The sequence below is a fragment of the Delphinus delphis genome, unplaced genomic scaffold, assembly GCF_949987515.2.
Source record: "Delphinus delphis unplaced genomic scaffold, mDelDel1.2 scaffold_46, whole genome shotgun sequence".
NCBI classification, from domain to species: Eukaryota; Metazoa; Chordata; class Mammalia; order Artiodactyla; family Delphinidae; genus Delphinus; species Delphinus delphis.
The window spans coordinates 546942-570190 of record NW_027192667.1 but is presented as its reverse complement, the minus strand read 5'-3'; positions in this window follow the sequence as shown (position 1 = coordinate 570190).

Below are 23249 nucleotides of genomic sequence, written 5' to 3'. Positions count from 1 at the left end.
CCTGACCCTCACCCGTGCCCTAATCCTAACCCGTACGCTAACACTAATCCGCACACTAACACGCACGCTCCCCCTAAAGCATTGCCGTACCCTCACCTGGACCCTAAACCGTCCCCGTCCCCTAACCCTAACCCTAGACCGAACCCTAACCCTAACCCTTCCCCGAAGCCTGACCCTCACCTGTCCCCTAATCCTAACCCGTACGCTAACACAAACCCGCGTCCTCACACGCACGCTCCCCCTAAAGCGTTGCCGTACCCTCACCTGGACACTAAACCGTCCCCGTCCCCTAACCCTAACCCTAGCCCGAACCCTAACCCTAACACTTCCCCGAAGCCTGACCCTCACCCGTCCCCTAATCCTAACCCGTACGCTAACACTAACCCGCGCCCTCACACGCACGCTCCCCCTAAAGCGTTGCCGTAACCTCAATTGGAGCCTAAACCGTCCCCGTCCCCTAACCCTAACCCTAGCCCGAACCCTAACCCTAACCCTTCCCCGATACCTGACCCTCACCCGTCCCCTAATCCTAACCCGTACGCTAACACTAACCCGCGCCCTCACACGCACGCTCCCCCTAAAGCGTTGCCGTACCCTCACCTGGACCCTAAACCGTCCCCGTCCCCTAACCCTAACCCTAGCCCGAACCCTAACCCTGACCCTTCCCCGAAGCCTGACCCTCACCCGTCCCCTAATCCTAACCCGTACGCTAACACTAACCCGCGCGCTCACACGCACCCTCCCCCTAAAGCGTTGCCGTACCCTCACCTGGACCCTAAACCGTCCCCGTCCCCTAACCCTAACCCTAGCCCGAACCCTAACCCTAACCCTTCCCCGAAGCTTGACCCTCACCCGTCCCCTAATCCTAACCCGTACGCTAACACAAACCCGCGTCCTCACACGCACGTTCCCCCTAAAGCGTTGCCGTACCCTCACCTGGACCCTAAACCGTCCCCGTCCCCTAACCCTAACCCTAGCCTGAACCCTAACCCTAACATTTCCCCGAAGCCTGACCCTCACGCGTCCCCTAATCCTAACCTGTACGCTAACACTAACCCGCGCCCTCACACGCACGTTCCCCCTAAAGCGTTGCCGTACCCTCTCCTGGACCCTAAACCGTCCCCGTCCCCTAACCCTAACCCTAGCCCGAACCCTAAGCCTAACCCTTCCCCGAAGCCTGACCCTCACCCGTTCCCTAATCCTAACCCGTACGCTAACACTAACCCGCGCCCTCACACGCACGCTCCCCCTAAAGCGTTGCCGTACCATCACCTGGACCCTAAACCGTCCCCGTCCCCTAACCCTAACCCTAGCCCGAACCCTAACCCTGACCCTTCCCCGAAGCCTGACCCTCACCCGTCCCCTAATCCTAACCCGTACGCTAACACTAACCTGCGCCCTCACACGCACGCTCCCCCTAAAGCGTTGCCGTACCCTCACCTGGACCCTAAACCGTCCCCGTCCCCTAACCCTAACCCTAGCCTGAACCCTAACCCTAACATTTCCCCGAAGCCTGACCCTCACGCGTCCCCTAATCCTAACCCGTACGCTAACACTAACCCGCGCCCTCACACGCACGCTCCCCCTAAAGCATTGCCGTACCCTCACCTGGACCCTAAACCGTCCCCGTCCCCTAACCCTAACCCTAGCCCGAACCCTAACCCTAACCCTTCCCCAAAGCCTGACCCTCACCCGTCCCCTAATCCTAACCCGTACGCTAACACTAACCCGCGCCCTCACCGCACGCTCCCCCTAAAACGTTGCCGTACCCTCACCTGGACCCTAAACCGTCCCCGTCCCCTAACCCTAACCCTAGCCCGAACCCTAACCCTGACCCTTCCCCGAAGCCTGACCCTCACCCGTCCCCTAATCCTAACCCGTACGCTAACACTAACCCACGCCCTCACACGCACGCTCCCCCTAAACCGTTGCCGTACCCTCACCTGGACCCTAAACCGTCCCCGTCCCCTAACCCTAACCCTAGCCCGAACCCTAACCCTAACCTTTCCCCGAAGCCTGACCCTCACCCGTCCCCTAATCCTAACCCGTACGCTAACACAAACACGCGTCCTCACACGCACGCTCCCCCTAAAGCGTTGCCGTACCCTCACCTGGACCCTAAACCGTCCCCGTCCCCTAACCCTAACCCTAGCCCGAACCCTAACACTAACCCTTCCCCGAAGCCTGACCCTCACCCGTCCCCTAATCCTAACCCGTATGCTAACACTAACCCGCGCCCTCACACGCACGCTCCCCCTAAAGAGTTGCCGTACCCTCACCTGGACCCTAAACCGTCCCCGTCCCCTAACCCTAACCCTAGCCCGAACCCTAACCCTGACCCTTCCCCGAAGCCTGACCCTCACCCGTCCCCTAATCCTAACCCGTACGCTAACCCTAACCCGTGCCCTCACACGCACGCTCCCCCTAAAGCGTTGCCGTACCCTCACCTGGACCCTAAACTGTCCCCGTCCCCTAACCCTAACCCTAGCCCGAACCCTAACCCTGACCCTTCCCCGAAGCCTGACCCTCACCCGTGCCCTAATCCTAACCCGTACGCTAACACTAATCCGCACACTAACACGCACGCTCCCCCTAAAGCATTGCCGTACCCTCACCTGGACCCTAAACCGTCCCCGTCCCCTAACCCTAACCCTAGACCGAACCCTAACCCTAACCCTTCCCCGAAGCCTGACCCTCACCTGTCCCCTAATCCTAACCCGTACGCTAACACAAACCCGCGTCCTCACACGCACGCTCCCCCTAAAGCGTTGCCGTACCCTCACCTGGACACTAAACCGTCCCCGTCCCCTAACCCTAACCCTAGCCCGAACCCTAACCCTAACACTTCCCCGAAGCCTGACCCTCACCCGTCCCCTAATCCTAACCCGTACGCTAACACTAACCCGCGCCCTCACACGCACGCTCCCCCTAAAGCGTTGCCGTAACCTCAATTGGAGCCTAAACCGTCCCCGTCCCCTAACCCTAACCCTAGCCCGAACCCTAACCCTAACCCTTCCCCGATACCTGACCCTCACCCGTCCCCTAATCCTAACCTGTACGCTAACACTAACCCGCGCCCTCACACGCACGCTCCCCCTAAAGCGTTGCCGTACCCTCACCTGGACCCTAAACCGTCCCCGTCCCCTAACCCTAACCCTAGCCCGAACCCTAACCCTGACCCTTCCCCGAAGCCTGACCCTCACCCGTCCCCTAATCCTAACCCGTACGCTAACACTAACCCGCGCGCTCACACGCACCCTCCCCCTAAAGCGTTGCCGTACCCTCACCTGGACCCTAAACCGTCCCCGTCCCCTAACCCTAACCCTAGCCCGAACCCTAACCCTAACCCTTCCCCGAAGCTTGACCCTCACCCGTCCCCTAATCCTAACCCGTACGCTAACACAAACCCGCGTCCTCACACGCACGTTCCCCCTAAAGCGTTGCCGTACCCTCACCTGGACCCTAAACCGTCCCCGTCCCCTAACCCTAACCCTAGCCCGAACCCTGACCCTGACCCTTCCCCGAAGCCTGACCCTCACCCGTCCCCTAATCCTAACCCGTACGCTAACACTAACCCGCACCCGCAGAACACACGCTCCCCCTAAAGCGTTGCCGTACCCTCACCTGGACCCTAAACCGTCCCCGTCCCCTAACCCTAACCCTAGTCCGAACCCTAACCCTAACCCTTCCCCGAAGCCTGACCCTCACCCGTCCCCTAATCCTAACCCGTACGCTAACACTAACCCGTGCCCTCACACTCACACTCCCCCTAAAGCGTTGCCGTACCCTCACCTGGACCCTAAACCGTCCCCGTCCCCTAACCCTTACCCTAGCCCGAACCCTAACCCTAACCTTTCCCCGAAGCCTGACCCTCACCCGTCCCCTAATCCTAACCCGTACGCTAACACAAACACGCGTCCTCACACGCACGCTCCCCCTAAAGCGTTGCCGTACCCTCACCTGGACCCTAAACCGTCCCCGTCCCCTAAACCTAACCCTAGCCCGAACCCTAACCCTAACCCTTCCCCGAAGCCTGACCCTCACCCGTCCCCTAATCCTAACCGGTACGCTAACACTACCCCGTGCCCTCACACGCACGCTCCCCCTAAAGCGTTGCCGTACCCTCACCTAGACCCTAAACCATCCCCGTCCCCTAACCCTAACCCTAGCCCGAACCCTAACACTGACCCTTCCCCGAAGCCTGACCCTCACCCGTCACCTAATCCTAACCTGTATGCTGACACTAACCCGCACCCTCACACGCACGCTCCCCCTAAAGCGTTGCCGTACCCTCACCTGGACCCTAAACCGTCCCCGTCCCCTAACCCTAACCCTAGACCGAACACTAACCCTAACCCTTCCCCGATGCCTGACCCTAAACCGTCCCCTAATCCTAACCCGTACGCTAACACTAACCCGCGCCCTCACACGCACGCTCCCCCTAAAGCGTTGCCGTACCCTCACCTGGACCCTAAACCGTCCCCGTCCCCTAACCCTAACCCTAGCCCGAACCCTAACCCTGACCCTTCCCCGAAGCCTGACCCTCACCCGTCCCCTAATCCTAACCCGTACGCTAACACTAACCCGCGCGCTCACACGCACCCTCCCCCTAAAGCGTTGCCGTACCCTCACCTGGACCCTAAACCGTCCCCGTCCCCTAACCCTAACCCTAGCCCGAACCCTAACCCTAACCCTTCCCCGAAGCTTGACCCTCACCCGTCCCCTAATCCTAACCCGTACGCTAACACAAACCCGCGTCCTCACACGCACGTTCCCCCTAAAGCGTTGCCGTACCCTCACCTGGACCCTAAACCGTCCCCGTCCCCTAACCCTAACCCTAGCCCGAACCCTGACCCTGACCCTTCCCCGAAGCCTGACCCTCACCCGTCCCCTAATCCTAACCCGTACGCTAACACTAACCCGCACCCTCAAACACACGCTCCCCCTAAAGCGTTGCCGTACCCTCACCTGGACCCTAAACCGTCCCCGTCCCCTAACCCTAACCCTAGTCCGAACCCTAACCCTAACCCTTCCCCGAAGCCTGACCCTCACCCGTCCCCTAATCCTAACCCGTACGCTAACACTAACCCGTGCCCTCACACTCACACTCCCCCTAAAGCGTTGCCGTACCCTCACCTGGACCCTAAACCGTCCCCGTCCCCTAACCCTTACCCTAGCCCGAACCCTAACCCTAACCCTTCCCCGAAGCCTGACCCTCACCCGTCCCCTAATCCTAACCCGTACGCTAACACTAACCCGCGCCCTCACACGCACACTCCCCCTAAAGCGTTGCCGTACACTCACCTGGACCCTAAACCGTCCCCGTCCCCTAACCCTAACCCTAGCCTGAAACCTAATCCTAACCCTTCCCCGAAGCCTGACCCTCACCCGTCCCCTAATCCTAACCCGTACGCTAACACTAACCCGCGCCCTCACACGCACGCTCCCCCTAAAGCATTGCCATACCCTCACCTGGACCCTAAACCGTCCCCGTCCCCTAACCCTAACCCTAGCCCGAACCCTAACCCTAACCCTTCCCCGTAGCCTGACCCTCAACCGTCGCCTAATCCTAACCCGTACGCTAACACTAACCCGTGCCCTCACACCTACGCTCCCCCTAAAGCGTTGTCGTACACTCCCCTGGACCCTAAACCGTCTCCGTCCCCTAACCCTAACCCTAGCCCGAACCCTAACCCTAACCCTTCCCCGAAGCCTGACCCTCACCCGTCCCCTAATGCTAACCCGTACGCTAACAGTAACCCGCACCCTCACACCTACGCTCCCCCTAAAGCATTGTCGTACCCTCACCTGGACCCTAAACCGTCCCCGTCCCTTAACCCTAACCCTAGCCCGAACCCTAACCCTAACCCTTCCCGAAAGCCTGACCCTCACCCGTCCCCTAATCCTAACCCTTACGCTAACACTAACCCACGCCCTCACACGTACGCTCCCCCTAAAGCGTTGTCGTACCCTCACCTGGACCCTAAACCGTCCCCGTCCCCTAACCCTATCCCTAGCCCGAACCATAACCCTAACCTTTCCCCAAAGGCTGACCCTCACCCGTCCCCTAATCCTAACCCGTACGCTAACACTAACCCGCGCCCTCACACGCACGCTCCCCCTAAAGCGTTGCCGTACCCTCACCTGGACCCTAAACCGTCCCCGTCCCCTAACCCTAACCCTAGTCCGAACCCTAACCCTAACCCTTCCCCGAAGCCTGACCCACACCCGTCCCCTAATCCTAACCCGTACGCTAACACTAACCCGCGCCCTCACACGCACGCTCCCCCTAAAGCGTTGCCGTACCCTCACCTGGACCCTAAACCGTCCCCGTCCCCGTCCCCTAACCCTAGCCCGAACCCTCACCCTGACACTTCCCCGAAGCCTGACCCTCACCCGTCCCCTAATCCTAACCCGTACGCTAACACTAACCCGCACCCTCACACGCACGCTCCCCCTAAAGCGTTGCCGTACCCTCACCTGGACCCTAAACAGTCCCCGTCCCCTAACCCTAACCCTAGCCCGAACACTAACCCTAACCCTTTCCCGAAGCCTGACCCTCACCCGTCCCCTAATCCTAACCCGTACACTAACACTAACCCGCGCCCTCACACGCACGCTCCCCCTAAAGCGTTGCCGTACCCTTACCTGGATCCTAAACCGTCCCTGTCCCCTAACCCTAACCCTAGCCCGAACCCTAACCCTAACCCTTCCCCGAAGCCTGACCATCACCCGTCCCCTAATCCTAACCCGTACGCTAACACTAACCCGCGCTCTCACACGCACACTCCCCCTAAAGCGTTGCCGTACCCTCACCTGGACCCTAAACCGTCCCCGTCCCCTAACTCTAACCCTAGCCCGAACCCTAACCCTAACCCTTCCCCGAAGCCTGATCCTCACCCGTCCCCTAATCCTAACCCGTACGCTAACACTAACCCGCGCCCTCACACGCACGCTCCCCCTAAAGCGTTGCCGTACCCTCACCTGGACCCTAAACCGTCCCCGTCCCCTAACCCTAACCCTAGCCCGAACCCTAACCCTAACAATTCCCCGAAGCCTGACACTCACCTGTCCCCTAATCCTATCCCTTACGCTAACACTAACCCGCGCCCTCACACGAACGCTCCCCCTAAAGCGTTGCCGTACCCTCACCTGGACCCTAAACCGTCCCCGTCCCCTAACCCTAACCCTAGCCCGAACCCTAACCCTAACCCTTCCCCGAAGCCTGACCCTCACCCGGCCCCTAATCCTAACCCATACGCTATCACTAACCCACGCGCTCACACGCACGCTCCCCCTAAAGCGTTGCCGTACCCTCACCTGGACCCTAAACCGTCCCCGTCACCTAACCCTAACCCTAGCCCGAACCCTAACCCTAACCCTTCCCCGAAGCCTGACACTCACCCGTCCCCTAATCCTAACCCGTACGCTAACACTAATCCGCGCCCTCACACGCACGCTCCCCCTAAAGCGTTGTCGTACCCTCATATGGACCCTAAACCGTCCCCGTCCCCTAACCCTAACCCTAGCCCGAACCCTAACCCTAACCCTTCCCCGAAGCCTGACCCTCACACTTCTCCTAATCCTAACCCGTACGCTAACACTAACCCGCGCCCTCACACGCACGCTCCCCCTAAAGCGTTGCCGTACCCTCACCTGGACCCTAAACCGTCCCCGTTCCCTATCCCTAACCCTAGCCCGAACCCTAACACTGACCCTTCCCCGAAACCTGACCCTCACCCGTCACCTAATCCTAACCTGTACGCTGACACTAACCCGCACCCTCACACGCACGCTCCCCCTAAAGCGTTGCCGTACCCTCACCTGGACCCTAAACCGTTCCCGTCCCCTAACCCTAACCCTAGCCCGAACCCTAACCCTAACCCTTCCCCGAAGCCTGACCATAAACCGTCCCCTAATACTAACCCGTACGCTAACACTAACCCGCGCCCTCACACGCACGCTCCCCCTAAAGCGTTGCCGTACCCTCACCTGGATCCTAAACCATCCCCGTCCCCTAACCCTAACCCTAGCCCGAACCCTAACCCTAACCCTTCCCCGAAGCCTGACCCTCACTCGTCCCCTAATCCTAACCCGTACGCTAACACTAAACCGTGCCCTCACACCTACGCTCCCCCTAAAGCGTTGTCGTACACTCCCCTGGACCCTAAACCGTCTCCGTCCCCTAACCCTAACCCTAGCCCGAACCCTAACCCTAACACTTCCCCGAAGCCTGACCCTCACCCGTCCCCTAATGCTAACCCGTACGCTAACAGTAACCCGCACCCTCACACCTACGCTCCCCGTAAAGCGTTGTCGTACCCTCACCTGGACCCTAAACCGTCCCCGTCCCTTAACCCTAACCCTAGCCCGAACCCTAACCCTAACACTTCCCGAAAGCCTGACCCTCACCCGTCCCCTAATCCTAACCCGTACGCTAACACTAACCCACGCCCTCACACGTACGCTCCCCTAAAGCGTTGTCGTACCCTCACCTGGACCCTAAACCGTCCCCGTCCCCTAACCCTAACCCTAGCCCGAACCTTAACCCTAACCCTTCCCCGAAGCCTGACCCTCACCCGTCTCCTAATCCTAACCCGTACGCTAACACTAACCCACGCCCTCACACGCACGCTCCCCCTAAAGCGTTGCCGTACCCTCACCTGGACCCTAAACCGTCCCCGTCCCCTAACCCTAACCCTAGCCCGAACCCTAACCCTAACCCTTCCCCGAAGCCTGACCCTCACCCGTCCCCTAATCCTAACCCGTACGCTAACACTAACCCGCGCGCTCACACGCACGCTCTCCCTAAAGCGTTGCCGTACCCTCACCTGGACCCTAAACCGTCCCCGTCCCCTAACCCTAACCCTAGCCCGAACCCTAACCCTAACCCTTCCCCGAAGCCTGACCCTCACCCGTCTCCTAATCCTAACCCGTACGCTAACACTAACCCGCGCCCTCACACGCACGCTCCCCCTAAAGCGTTGCCGTACCCTCACCTGGACCCTAAACCGTCCCCGTCCCCTAACCCTAACCCTAGCCCGAACCCTAACCCTGACCCATCCCCGAAGCCTGACCCTCACCCATCCCCTAATCCTAACCCGTACGCTAACACTAACCCGCGCCCTCACACGCACGCTCCCCCTAAAGCGTTGCCGTACCCTCACCTGGACCCTAAACCGTCCCCGTCCCCTAACCCTAACCCTAGCCCGAACCCTAACCCTGATCCTTCCCCGAAGCCTGACTCTCACCCGTCCCCTAATCCTAACCCGTACGCAAACACTAACCCACGCCCTCACACGCACGCTCCCCCTAAACCGTTGCCGTACCCTCACCTGGACCCTAAACCGTCCCCGTCCCCTAACCCTATCCCTAGCCCGAACCATAACACTAACCTTTCCCCGAAGGCTGACCCTCACCCGTCCCCTAATCCTAACCCGTACGCTAACACTAACCCACGCCCTCACACGCACGCTCCCCCTAAACCGTTGCCGTACCCTCACCTGGACCCTAAACCGTCCCCGTCCCCTAACCCTAACCCTAGCCCGAACCCTAACCCTAACCTTTCCCCGAAGCCTGACCCTCACCCGTCTCCTAATCCTAACCCGTACGCTAACACAAACACGCGTCCTCACACGCACGCTCCCCCTAAAGCGTTGCCGTACCCTCACCTGGACCCTAAACCGTCCCCGTCCCCTAAACCTAACCCTAGCCCGAACCCTAACCCTAAACCTTCCCCGAAGCCTGACCCTCACCCGTCCCCTAATCCTAACCCGTACGCTAACACTACCCCGTGCCTTCACACGCACGCTCCCCCTAAAGCGTTGCCATACCCTCACCTGGACCCTAAACCGTCCCCATCCCCTAACCCTAACCCTAGCCCGAACCCTAACACTGACCCTTCCCCGAAGCCTGACCCTCACCCGTCACCTAATCCTAACCTGTACGCTGACACTAACCCGCACCCTCACACGCACGTTCCCCCTAAAGCGTTGCCGTACCCTCACCTGTACCCTAAACCGTCCCCGTCCCCTAACCCTAACCCTAGCCCGAACCCTAACCCTAACCCTTCCCCGAAGCCTGAGCCTAAACCGTCCCCTAATCCTAACCCGTACGCTAACACTAACCCGCGCCCTCACACGCACGCTCCCCCTAAAGCGTTGCCGTACCCTCACCTGGACCCTAAACCATCCCCGTCCCCTAACCCTAACCCTAGCCCGAACCCTAACCCTAACCCTTCCCCGAAGCCTGACCCTCACCCGTCCCCTAATCCTAACCCGTACGCTCACACTAACCCGCGCCCTCACACGCACGCTCCCCCTAAAGCGTTGCCATACCCTCACCTGGACCCTAAACCGTCCCCGTCCCCTAACCCTAACCCTAGCCCGAACCCTAACCCTAACCCTTACCCGAAGCCTGACCCTCACCCGTCCCCTAATCCTAACCCGTACGCTAACACTAACCTGCGCCCTCACACGCACGTTCCCTCTAAAGCGTTGCCGTACCCTCTCCTGGACCCTAAACCGTCCCCGTCCCCTAACCCTAACCCTAGCCCGAACCCTAACCCTAACCCTTCCCCGAAGCCTGACCCTCACCCGTCCCCTAATCCTAACCCGTACGCTAACACTAACCCGCGCCCTCACATGCACGCTCCCCCTAAAGCTTTGCCGTACCCTCACCTGGACCCTAAACCGTCCCCGTCCCCTAACCCTAACCCTAGCCCGAACCCTAACCCTAACCCTTCCCCGAAGCCTGCCACTCACCCGTCCCCTAATCCTAACCCGTACGCTAACACTAACCCACGCCCTCAAACACACGCTCCCCCTAAAGCGTTGCCGTACCCTCACCTGGACCCTAAACCGTCCCCATCCCCTAACCCTAACCCTAGTCCGAACCCTAACCCTAACCCTTCCCCGAAGCCTGACCCTCACCCGTCCCCTAATCCTAACCCGTACGCTAACACTAACCCGTGCCCTCACACTCACACTCCCCCTAAAGCGTTTCCGTACCCTCACCTGGACCCTAAACCGTCCCCGTCCCCTAACCCTTACCCTAGCCCGAACCCTAACCCTAACCCTTCCCCGAAGCCTGACCCTCACCCGTCCCCTAATCCTAACCCGTACGCTAACACTAACCCGCGCCCTCACACGCACGCTCCCCCTAAAGCGTTGCCGTACACTCACCTGGACCCTAAACCGTCCCCGTCCCCTAACCCTAACCCTAGCCTGAAACCTAATCCTAACCCTTCCCCGAAGCCTGACCCTCACCCGTCCCCTAATCCTAACCCGTACGCTAACACTAACCCGCGCCCTCACACGCACGCTCCCCCTAAACCGTTGCCGTACCCTCACCTGGACCCTAAACCGTCCCCGTCCCCTAACCCTAACCCTAGCCCGAACCCTAACCCTAACCTTTCCCCGAAGCCTGACCCTCACCAGTCCCCTAATCCTAACCCGTACGCTAACACAAACACGCGTCCTCACACGCACGCTCCCCCTAAAGCGTTGCCGTACCCTCACCTGGACCCTAAACCGTCCCCGTCCCCTAAACCTAACCCTAGCCCGAACCCTAACCCTAACCCTTCCCCGAAGCCTGACCCTCACCCGTCCCCTAATCCTAACCGGTACGCTAACACTACCCCGTGCCCTCACACGCACGCTCCCCCTAAAGCGTTGCCGTACCCTCACCTGGACCCTAAACCGTCCCCGTCCCCTAACCCTAACCCTAGCCCGAACCCTAACACTGACCCTTCCCCGAAGCCTGACCCTCACCCATCACCTAATCCTAACCTGTACGCTGACACTAACCCGCACCCTCATACGCACGCTCCCCCTAAAGCGTTGCCGTACCCTCACCTGGACCCTAAACCGTCCCCGTCCCCTAACCCTAACCCTAGACCGAACCCTAACCCTAACCCTTCCCCGAAGCCTGACCCTAAACCGTCCCCTAATCCTAACCCGTACGCTAACACTAACCCGCGCCCTCACACGCACGCTCCCCCTAAAGCGTTGCCGTACCCTCACCTGGACCCTAAACCATCCCCGTCCCCTAACCCTAACCCTAGCCCGAACCCTAACCCTAACCCTTCCCCGAAGCCTAACCCTCACTCGTCCCCTAATCCTAACCCGTACGCTAACACTAACCCGTGCCCTCACACCTACGCTCCCCCTAAAGCGTTGTCGTACACTCCCCTGGACCCTAAACCGTCTCCGTCCCCTAACCCTAACCCTAGCCCGAACCCTAACCCTAACCCTTCCCCGAAGCCTGACCCTCACCCGTCCCCTAATGCTAACCCGTACGCTAACAGTAACCCGCACCCTCACACCTACGCTCCCCCTAAAGCATTGTCGTACCCTCACCTGGACCCTAAACCGTCCCCGTCCCTTAACCCTAACCCTAGCCCGAACCCTAACCCTAACCCTTCCCGAAAGCCTGACCCTCACCCGTCCCCTAATCCTAACCCTTACGCTAAAACTAACCCACGCCCTCACACGTACGCTCCCCCTAAAGCGTTGTCGTACCCTCACCTGGACCCTAAACCGTCCCCGTCCCCTAACCCTATCCCTAGCCCGAACCATAACCCTAACCTTTCCCCGAAGGCTGACCCTCACCCGTCCCCTAATCCTAACCCGTACGCTAACACTAACCCGCGCCCTCAAACGCACGCTCCCCCTAAAGCGTTGCCGTACCCTCACCTGGACCCTAAATCGTCCCCGTCCCCTAACCCTAACCCTAGTCCGAACCCTAACCCTAACCCTTCCCCGAAGCCTGACCCACACCCGTCCCCTAATCCTAACCCGGACGCTAACACTAACCCGCGCCCTCACACGCACGCTCCCCCTAAAGCGTTGCCGTACCCTCACCTGGACCCTAAACCGTCCCCGTCCCCGTCCCCTAACCCTAGCCCGAACCCTAACCCTGATACTTCCCCGAAGCCTGACCCTCACCCGTCCCCTAATCCTAACCCGTACGCTAACACTAACCCGCACCCTCACACGCACGCTCCCCCTAAAGCGTTGCCGTACCCTCACCTGGACCCTAAACCGTCCCCGTCCCCTAACCCTAACCCTAGCCCGAACCCTAACCCTAACCCTTTCCCGAAGCCTGACCCTCACCCGTCCCCTAATCCTAACCCGTACACTAACACTAACCCGCGCCCTCACACGCACGCTCCCCCTAAAGCGTTGCCGTACCCTTACCTGGATCCTAAACCGTCCCTGTCCCCTAACCCTAACCCTAGCCCGAACCCTAACCCTAACCCTTCCCCGAAGCCTGACCATCACCCGTCCCCTAATCCTAACCCGTACGCTAACACTAACCCGCGCCCTCACACGCACTGTCCCCCTAAAGCGTTGCCGTACCCTCACCTGGACCCTAAACTGTCCCCGTCTCCTAACCCTAACCCTAGCCCAAACCCTAACCCTGACCCTTCCCCGAAGCCTGACCCTCACCCGTCCCCTAATCCTAACCCGTACGCTAACACTAACCCACGCCCTCACACGCACGCTCCCCCTAAAGCGTTGCCGTACCCTCACCTGGACCCTAAACCGTCCCCGTCCCCTAACCCTAACCCTAGCCCGAACCCTAACCCTAACCTTTCTCCGAAGCCTGACCCTCACCCGTGCCCTAATCCTAACCCGTACGCTAACACTAACCCGCGCTCTCACACGCACGCTCCCCCTAAAGCGTTGCCGTACCCTCACCTGGACCCTAAACCGTCCCCGTCCCCTAACTCTAACCCTAGCCCGAACCCTAACCCTAACCCTTCCCCGAAGCCTGATCCTCACCCGTCCCCTAATCCTAACCCGTACGCTAACACTAACCCGCGCCCTCACACGCACGCTCCCCCTAAAGCGTTGTCGTACCCTCACCTGGACCCTAAACCGTCCCCGTCCCCTAACCCTAACCCTAGCCCGAACCCTAACCCTAACACTTCCCCGAAGCCTGACCCTCACCCGTCCCCTAATCCTAACCCGTACGCTAACACTAACCCACGCCCTCACACGCACGCTCCCCCTAAAGCGTTGCCGTACCCTCACCTGGACCCTAAACCGTCCCCGTCCCCTAACCCTAACCCTAGCCCGAACCCTAAACCTAACCATTCCCCGAAGTCTGACACTCACCTGTCCCCTAATCCTATCCCTTACGCTAACACTAACCCGCGCCCTCACACGAACGCTCCCCCTAAAGCGTTGCCGTACCCTCACCTGGACCCTAAACCGTCCCCGTCCCCTAACCCTAACCCTAGGCCGAACCCTAACCCTAACCCTTCCCCGAAGCCTGACCCTCACCCGGCCCCTAATCCTAACCCATACGCTATCACTAACCCACACGCTCATACGCACGCTCCCCCTAAAGCGTTGCCGTACCCTCACCTGGACCCTAAACCGTCCCCGTCACCTAACCCTAACCCTAGCCCGAACCCTAACCCTAACCCTTCCCCGAAGCCTGACACTCACCCGTCCCCTAATCCTAACCCGTACGCTAACACTAATCCGCGCCCTCACACGCACGCTCCCCCTAAAGCGTTGCCGTACCCTCATATGGACCCTAAACCGTCCTCGTCCCCTAACCCTAACCCTAGCCCGAACCCTAACCCTAACCCTTCCCCGAAGCCTGACCCTCACACTTCTCCTAATCCTAACCCGTACGCTAACACTAACCCGCGCCCTCACACGCACGCTCCCCCTAAAGCGTTGCCGTACCCTCACCTGGACCCTAAACCGTCCCCGTTCCCTAACCCTAACCCTAGCCCGAACCCTAACACTGACCCTTCCCCGAAGCCTGACCCTCACCCGTCACCTAATCCTAACCTGTACGCTGACACTAACCCGCACCCTCACACGCACGCTCCCCCTAAAGCGTTGCCGTACCCTCACCTGGACCCTAAACCGTTCCCGTCCCCTAACCCTAACCCTAGCCCGAACCCTAACCCTAACCCTTCCCCGAAGCCTGACCATAAACCGTCCCCTAATACTAACCCGTACGCTAACACTAACCCGCGCCCTCACACGCACGCTCCCCCTAAAGCGTTGCCGTACCCTCACCTGGATCCTAAACCATCCCCGTCCCCTAACCCTAACCCTAGCCCGAACCCTAACCCTAACCCTTCCCCGAAGCCTGACCCTCACTCGTCCCCTAATCCTAACCCGTACGCTAACACTAACCCGTGCCCTCACACCTACGCTCCCCCTAAAGCGTTGTCGTACACTCCCCTGGACCCTAAACCGTCTCCGTCCCCTAACCCTAACCCTAGCCCGAACCCTAACCCTAACCCTTCCCCGAAGCCTGACCCTCACCCGTCCCCTAATGCTAACCCGTACGCTAACAGTAACCCGCACCCTCACACCTACGCTCCCCCTAAAGCGTTGTCGTACCCTCACCTGGACCCTAAACCGTCCCCGTCCCTTAACCCTAACCCTAGCCCGAACCCTAACCCTAACCCTTCCCGAAAGCCTGACCCTCACCCGTCCCCTAATCCTAACCCGTACGCTAACACTAACCCACGCCCTCACACGTACGCTCCCCCTAAAGCGTTGTCGTACCCTCACCTGGACCCTAAACCGTCCCCGTCCCCTAACCCTAACCCTAGCCCGAACCTTAACCCTAACCCTTCCCCGAATCCTGACCCTCACCCGTCTCCTAATCCTAACCCGTACGCTAACACTAACCCGCGCCCTCACACGCACGCTCCCCCTAAAGCGTTGCCGTACCCTCACCTGGACCCTAAACCGTCCCCGTCCCCTAACCCTATCCCTAGCCCGAACCATAACCCTAACCTTTCCCCGAAGGCTGACCCTCACCCGTCCCCTAATCCTAACCCGTACGCTAACACTAACCCGCCTCCTCACACGCACGCTCCCCCTAAAGCGTTGCCGTACCCTCACCTGGACCCTAAACCGTCCCCGTCCCCTAACCCTAACCCTAGCCCGAACCCTAACCCTAACCCTTCCACGAAGCCTGACCCTCACCCGTCCCCTAATCCTAACCCGTACGCTAACACTAACCCGCGCGCTCACACGCACGCTCTCCCTAAAGCGTTGCCGTACCCTCACCTGGACCCTAAACCGTCCCCGTCCCCTAACCCTAACCCTAGCCCGAACCCTAACCCTAACCCTTCCCCGAAGCCTGACCCTCACCCGTCTCCTAATCCTAACCCGTACGCTAACACTAACCCGCGCCCTCACACGCACGCTCCCCCTAAAGCGTTGCCGTACCCTCACCTGGACCCTAAACCGTCCCCGTCCCCTAACCCTAACCCTAGCCCGAACCCTAACCCTAACCCTTCCCCGAAGCCTGACCCTCACCCGTCCCCTAATCCTAACCCGTACGCTAACACTAACCCGCGCCCTCACACCCACGCTCCCCCTAAAGCGTTGCCGAACCCTCACCTGGACCCTAAACCGTCCCCGTCCCCTAACCCTAAACCTAGTCTGAACCCTAACCCTAACCCTTCCCTGAAGCCTGACCCTCACCCGTCCCCTAATCCTAACCCGTACGCTAACACTGACCCGCGCCCTCACACGCACGCTCTCCCTAAAGCGTTGCCATACCCTCACCTGGACCCTAAACCGTCCCCGTCCCCTAACCCTAACCCTAGCCCGAACCCTAACCCTAACCCTTCCCCGAAGCCTGACCCTCACCCGTCCCCTAATCCTAACCCGTACGCTCACACTAACCCGCGCCCTCACACGCACGCTCCCCCTAAAGCGTTGCCATACCCTCACCTGGACCCTAAACCGTCCCCGTCCCCTAACCCTAACCCTAGCCCGAACGGTAACCCTAACCCGTACCCGAAGCCTGACCCTCACCCGTCCCCTAATCCTAACCCGTACGCTAACACTAACCTGCGCCCTCACACGCACGTTCCCCCTAAAGCGTTGCCGTACCCTCTCCTGGACCCTAAACCGTCCCCGTCCCCTAACCCTAACCCTAGCCCGAACCCTAACCGTAACCCTTCCCCGAAGCCTGACCCTCACCCGTCCCCTAATCCTAACCCGTACGCTAACACTAACCCGCGCCCTCACATGCACGCTCCCCCTAAAGCTTTGCCGTACCCTCACCTGGACCCTAAACCGTCCCTGTCCCCTAACCCTAAACCTAGCCCGAACCCTAACCCTAACCCTTCCCCGAAGCCTGACACTCACCCGTCCCCTAATCCTAACCCGTACACTAACACTAACCCACGCCCTCAAACACACGCTCCCCCTAAAGCGTTGCCGTACCCTCACCTGGACCCTAAACCGTCCCCGTCCCCTAACCCTAACCCTAGTCCGAACCCTAACCCTAACCCTTCCCCGAAGCCTGACCCTCACCCGTCCCCTAATCCTAACCCGTACGCTAACACTAACCCGTGCCCTCACACTCACACTCCCCCTAAAGCGTTGCCGTACCCTCACCTGGACCCTAAACCATCCCCGTCCCCTAACCCTAACCCTAGCCCGAACCCTAACCCTAACCCTTCCCCGAAGCCTGACCCTCAACCGTCGCCTAATCCTAACCCGTACGCTAACACTAACCCGCGCCCTCACACGCACGCTCCCCCTGAAGCGTTGCCGTACCCTCACCTGGACCCTAAACCGTCCCCGTCCCCTAACCCTAACCCTAGCCGGAACCCTAACCCTGACCCATCCCCGAAGCCTGACCCTCACCCATCCCCTAATCCTAACCCGTACGCTAACACTAACCCGCGCCCTCACACGGACGCTCCCCCTAAAGCGTTGCCGTACCCTCACCTGGACCCTAAACCGTCCCCGTCCCCTAACCCTAACCCTAGCCCGAACCCTAACCCTAACCCTTCCACGAAGCCTGACCCTCACCCGTCCCCTAATCCTAACCCGTACGCTAACACTAACCCGCGCGCTCACACGCACGCTCTCCCTAAAGCGTTGCCGTACCCTCACCTGGACCCTAAACCGTCCCCGTCCCCTAACCCTAACCCTAGCCCGAACCCTAACCCTAACCCTTCCCCGAAGCCTGACCCTCACCCGTCTCCTAATCCTAACCCGTACGCTAACACTAACCCGCGCCCTCACACGCACGCTCCCCCTAAAGCGTTGCCGTACCCTCACCTGGACCCTAAACCGTCCCCGTCCCCTAACCCTAACCCTAGCCCGAACCCTAACCCTAACCCTTCCCCGAAGCCTGACCCTCACCCGTCCCCTAATCCTAACCCGTACGCTAACACTAACCCGCGCCCTCACACCCACGCTCCCCCTAAAGCGTTGCCGTACCCTCACCTGGACCCTAAACCGTCCCCGTCCCCTAACCCTAAACCTAGTCTGAACCCTAACCCTAACCCTTCCCTGAAGCCTGACCCTCACCCGTCCCCTAATCCTAACCCGTACGCTAACACTGACCCGCGCCCTCACACGCACGCTCTCCCTAAAGCGTTGCCATACCCTCACCTGGACCCTAAACCGTCCCCGTCCCCTAACCCTAACCCTAGCCCGAACCCTAACCCTAACCCTTCCCCGAAGCCTGACCCTCACCCGTCCCCTAATCCTAACCCGTACGCTCACACTAACCCGCGCCCTCACACGCACGCTCCCCCTAAAGCGTTGCCATACCCTCACCTGGACCCTAAACCGTCCCCGTCCCCTAACCCTAACCCTAGCCCGAACGGTAACCCTAACCCGTACCCGAAGCCTGACCCTCACCCGTCCCCTAATCCTAACCCGTACGCTAACACTAACCTGCGCCCTCACACGCACGTTCCCCCTAAAGCGTTGCCGTACCCTCTCCTGGACCCTAAACCGTCCCCGTCCCCTAACCCTAACCCTAGCCCGAACCCTAACCGTAACCCTTCCCCGAAGCCTGACCCTCACCCGTCCCCTAATCCTAACCCGTACGCTAACACTAACCCGCGCCCTCACATGCACGCTCCCCCTAAAGCTTTGCCGTACCCTCACCTGGACCCTAAACCGTCCCTGTCCCCTAACCCTAAACCTAGCCCGAACCCTAACCCTAACCCTTCCCCGAAGCCTGACACTCACCCGTCCCCTAATCCTAACCCGTACACTAACACTAACCCACGCCCTCAAACACACGCTCCCCCTAAAGCGTTGCCGTACCCTCACCTGGACCCTAAACCGTCCCCGTCCCCTAACCCTAACCCTAGTCCGAACCCTAACCCTAACCCTTCCCCGAAGCCTGACCCTCACCCGTCCCCTAATCCTAACCCGTACGCTAACACTAACCCGTGCCCTCACACTCACACTCCCCCTAAAGCGTTGCCGTACCCTCACCTGGACCCTAAACCATCCCCGTCCCCTAACCCTAACCCTAGCCCGAACCCTAACCCTAACCCTTCCCCGAAGCCTGACCCTAAACCGTCCCCTAATCCTAACCCGTACGCTAACACAAACACGCGCCCTCACACGCACGCTCCCCCTAAAGCATTGCCGTACCCTCACCTGGACCCTAAACCATCCCCGTCCCCTAACCCTAACCCTAGCCCGAACCCTAACCCAAACCCTTCCCCGAAGCCTGACCCTCAACCGTCGCCTAATCCTAACCCGTACGCTAACACTAACCCGCGCCCTCACACGCACGCTCCCCCTGAAGCGTTGCCGTACCCTCACCTGGACCCTAAACCGTCCCCGTCCCCTAACCCTAACCCTAGCCGGAACCCTAACCCTGACCCATCCCCGAAGCCTGACCCTCACCCATCCCCTAATCCTAACCCGTACGCTAACACTAACCCGCGCCCTCACACGGACGCTCCCCCTAAAGCGTTGCCGTACCCTCACCTGGACCCTAAACCGTCCCCGTCCCCTAACCCTAACCCTAGCCCGAACCCTAACCCTGACCCTTCCCCGAAGCCTGACCCTCACCCGTCCCCTAATCCTAACCCGTACGCTAACACTAACCCACGCCCTCACACGCACGCTCCCCCTAAACCGTTGCCGTACCATCACCTGGACCCTAAACCGTCCCCGTCCCCTAACCCTAAGCCTAGCCCGAACCCTAACCCTAACCTTTCCCCGAAGCCTGACCCTCACCCGTCCCCTAATCCTAACCCGTACGCTAACACAAACCCGCGCCCTCACACGCACGCTCCCCCTAAAGCGTTGCCGTACCCTCACCTGGACCCTAAACCGTCCCCGTCACCTAACCCTAACCCTAGCCCGAACCCTAACCCTGACCCTTCCCCGAAGCCTGACCCTCACCTGTCCCCTAATCCTAACCCGTACGCTAACACTAAACCGCGTCCTCACACGCACGCTCCCCCTAAAGCGTTGCCGTACCCTCACCTGGACCCTAAACCGTCCCCGTCCCCTAACCCTAACCCTAGCCTGAACCCTAAACCTAACATTTCCCCGAAGCCTGACCCTCACGCGTCCCCTAATCCTAACCCGTACGCTAACACTAACCCGCGCCCTCACACGCACGCTCCCCCTAAAGCATTGCCGTACCCTCACCTGGACCCTAAACCGTCCCCGTCCCCTAACCCTAACCCTAGCCCGAACCTTAACCCTAACCCTTCGCCGAAGCCTGACCCTCACCCGTCCCCTAATCCTAACCCGTATGCTAACACTAACCCGCGCCCTCACACGCACGCTCCCCCTAAAGCGTTGCCGTACCCTCACCTGGACCCTAAACCGTCCCCGTCCCCTAACCCTAACCCTAGCCCGAACCCTAACCCTAACTCTTCCCCGAAGCCTGACCCTCACCCGTCTCCTAATCCTAACCCGTACGCTAACACTAACCCGCGCCCTCACACGCACGCTCCCCCTGAAGCGTTGCCGTACCCTCACCTGGACCCTAAACCGTCCCCGTCCCCTAACCCTAACCCTAGCCCGAACCCTAACCCTAACCCTTCCCCGAAGCCTGACCCTCACCCGTCCCCTAATCCTAACCCGTACGCTAACACTAACCCGCGCCCTCACACGCACGCTCCCCCTAAAGCGTTGCCGTACCCTCACCTGGACCCTAAACCGTCCCCGTCCCCTAACTCTAAACCTAGTCTGAACCCTAACCCTAACCCTTCCCTGAAGCCTGACCCTAACCCGTCCCCTAATCCTAACCCGTACGCTAACACTGACCCGCGCCCTCACACGCACGCTCCCCCTAAAGCGTTGACGTACCCTCACCTGGACCCTAAACCGTCCCCGTCCCCTAACCCTAACCCTAGCCCGAACCCTAACCCTAACCCTTCCCCGAAGCCTGACCCTCACCCGTCCCCTAATCCTAACCCGTACGCTCACACTAACCCACGCCCTCACACGCACGCTCCCCCTAAAGCGTTGCCATACCCTCACCTGGACCCTAAACCGTCCCCGTCCCCTAACCCTAACCCTAGCCCGAACCCTAACCCTGACCCTTCCCCGAAGCCTGACCCCTACCCGTCCCCTAATCCTAACCCGTACGCTAACACTAACCCACGCCCTCACACGCACGCTCCCCCTAAACCGTTGCCGTACCCTCACCTGGACCCTAAACCGTCCCCGTCCCCTAACCCTAACCCTAGCCCGAACCCTAACCCTAACCTTTCCCCGAAGCCTCACCCTCACCCGTCCCCTAATCCTAACCCGTACGCTAACACAAACACGCGTCCTCACACGCACGCTCCCCCTAAAGCGTTGCCGTACCCTCACCTGGACCCTAAACCGTACTCGTCCCCTAACCCTAACCCTAGCCCGAACCCTAACCCTAACCCTTCCCCGAAACCTGACCCTCACCCGTCCCCTAATCCTAACCCGTACGCCAACACTAACCCGCGCCCTCACACGCACGCTCCCCCTAAAGCGTTGCCGTACCCTCACCTGGACCCTAAACCGTCCCCGTCCCCTAACCCTAACCCTAGCCCGAACCCTAACCCTGACCCTTCCCCGAAGCCTGACCCTCACCCGTCCCCTAATCCTAACCCGTACGCTAACACTAACCCGTGCCCTCACACGCACGCTCCCCCTAAACCGTTGCCGTACCCTCACCTGGACCCTAAACCGTCCCCGTCACCTAACCCTAACCCTAGCCCGAACCCTAACCCTGACCCTTCCCCGAAGCCTGACCCTCACCTGTCCCCTAATCCTAACCCGTACGCTAACACTAAACCGCGTCCTCACACGCACGCTCCCCCTAAAGCGTTTCCGTACCCTCACCTGGACCCTAAACCGTCCCCGTCCCCTAACCCTAACCCTAGCCTGAACCCTAACCCTAACATTTCCCCGAAGCCTGACCCTCACGCGTCCCCTAATCCTAACCCGTACGCTAACACTAACCCGTGCCCTCACACGCACGCTACCCCTAAAGCATTGCCGTACCCTCACCTGGACCCTAAACCGTCCCCGTCCCCTAACCGTAACCCTAGCCCGAACCCTAACCCTAACCCTTCCCCGAAGCCTGACCCTCACCCGTCCCCTAATCCTAACCCGTACGCTAACACTAACTCGCGCCCTCACACGCACGCTCCCCCTAAAGCATTGCCGTACCCTCACCTGGACCCTAAACCGTCCCCGTCCCCTAACCCTAACCCTAGCCCGAACCCTAACCCTAACCCTTCCCCGAAGCCTGACCCTCACCCGTCCCCTAATCCTAACCCGTACGCTAACACTAACCCGCGCCCTCACACGCACGCTCCCCCTAAAGCGTTGCCGTACCCTCACCTGGACCCTAAACCGTCCCCGTCCCCTAACTCTAACCCTAGACCGAACCCTAACCCTAACCCTTCCCCGAAGCCTGACCCTCACCCGTCCCCTAATCCTAACCCGTACGCTAACACTAACCCGCGCCCTCACATGCACGCTCCCCCTAAAGCTTTGCCGTACCCTCACCTGGACCCTAAACCGTCCCTGTCCCCTAACCCTAAACCTAGCCCGAACCCTAACCCTAACCCTTGCCCGAAGCCTGACACTCACCCGTCCCCTAATCCTAACCCGTAAGCTAACACTAACCCACGCCCTCAAACACACGCTCCCCCTAAAGCGTTGCCGTACCCTCACCTGGACCCTAAACCGTCCCCGTCCCCTAACCCTAACCCTAGTCCGAACCGTAACCCTAACCCTTCCCCGAAGCCTGACCCTCACCCGTCCCCTAATCCTAACCCGTACGCTAACACTAACCCGTGCCCTCACACTCACACTCCCCCTAAAGCGTTGCCGTACCCTCACCTGGACCCTAAACCGTCCCCGTCCCCTAACCCTAACCCTAGCCCGAACCCTAACCCTAACCCTTCCCCGAAGCCTGACCCTCACCCGTCCCCTAATCCTAACCCGTACGCTAACACTAACCCGCGCCCTCACACGCAC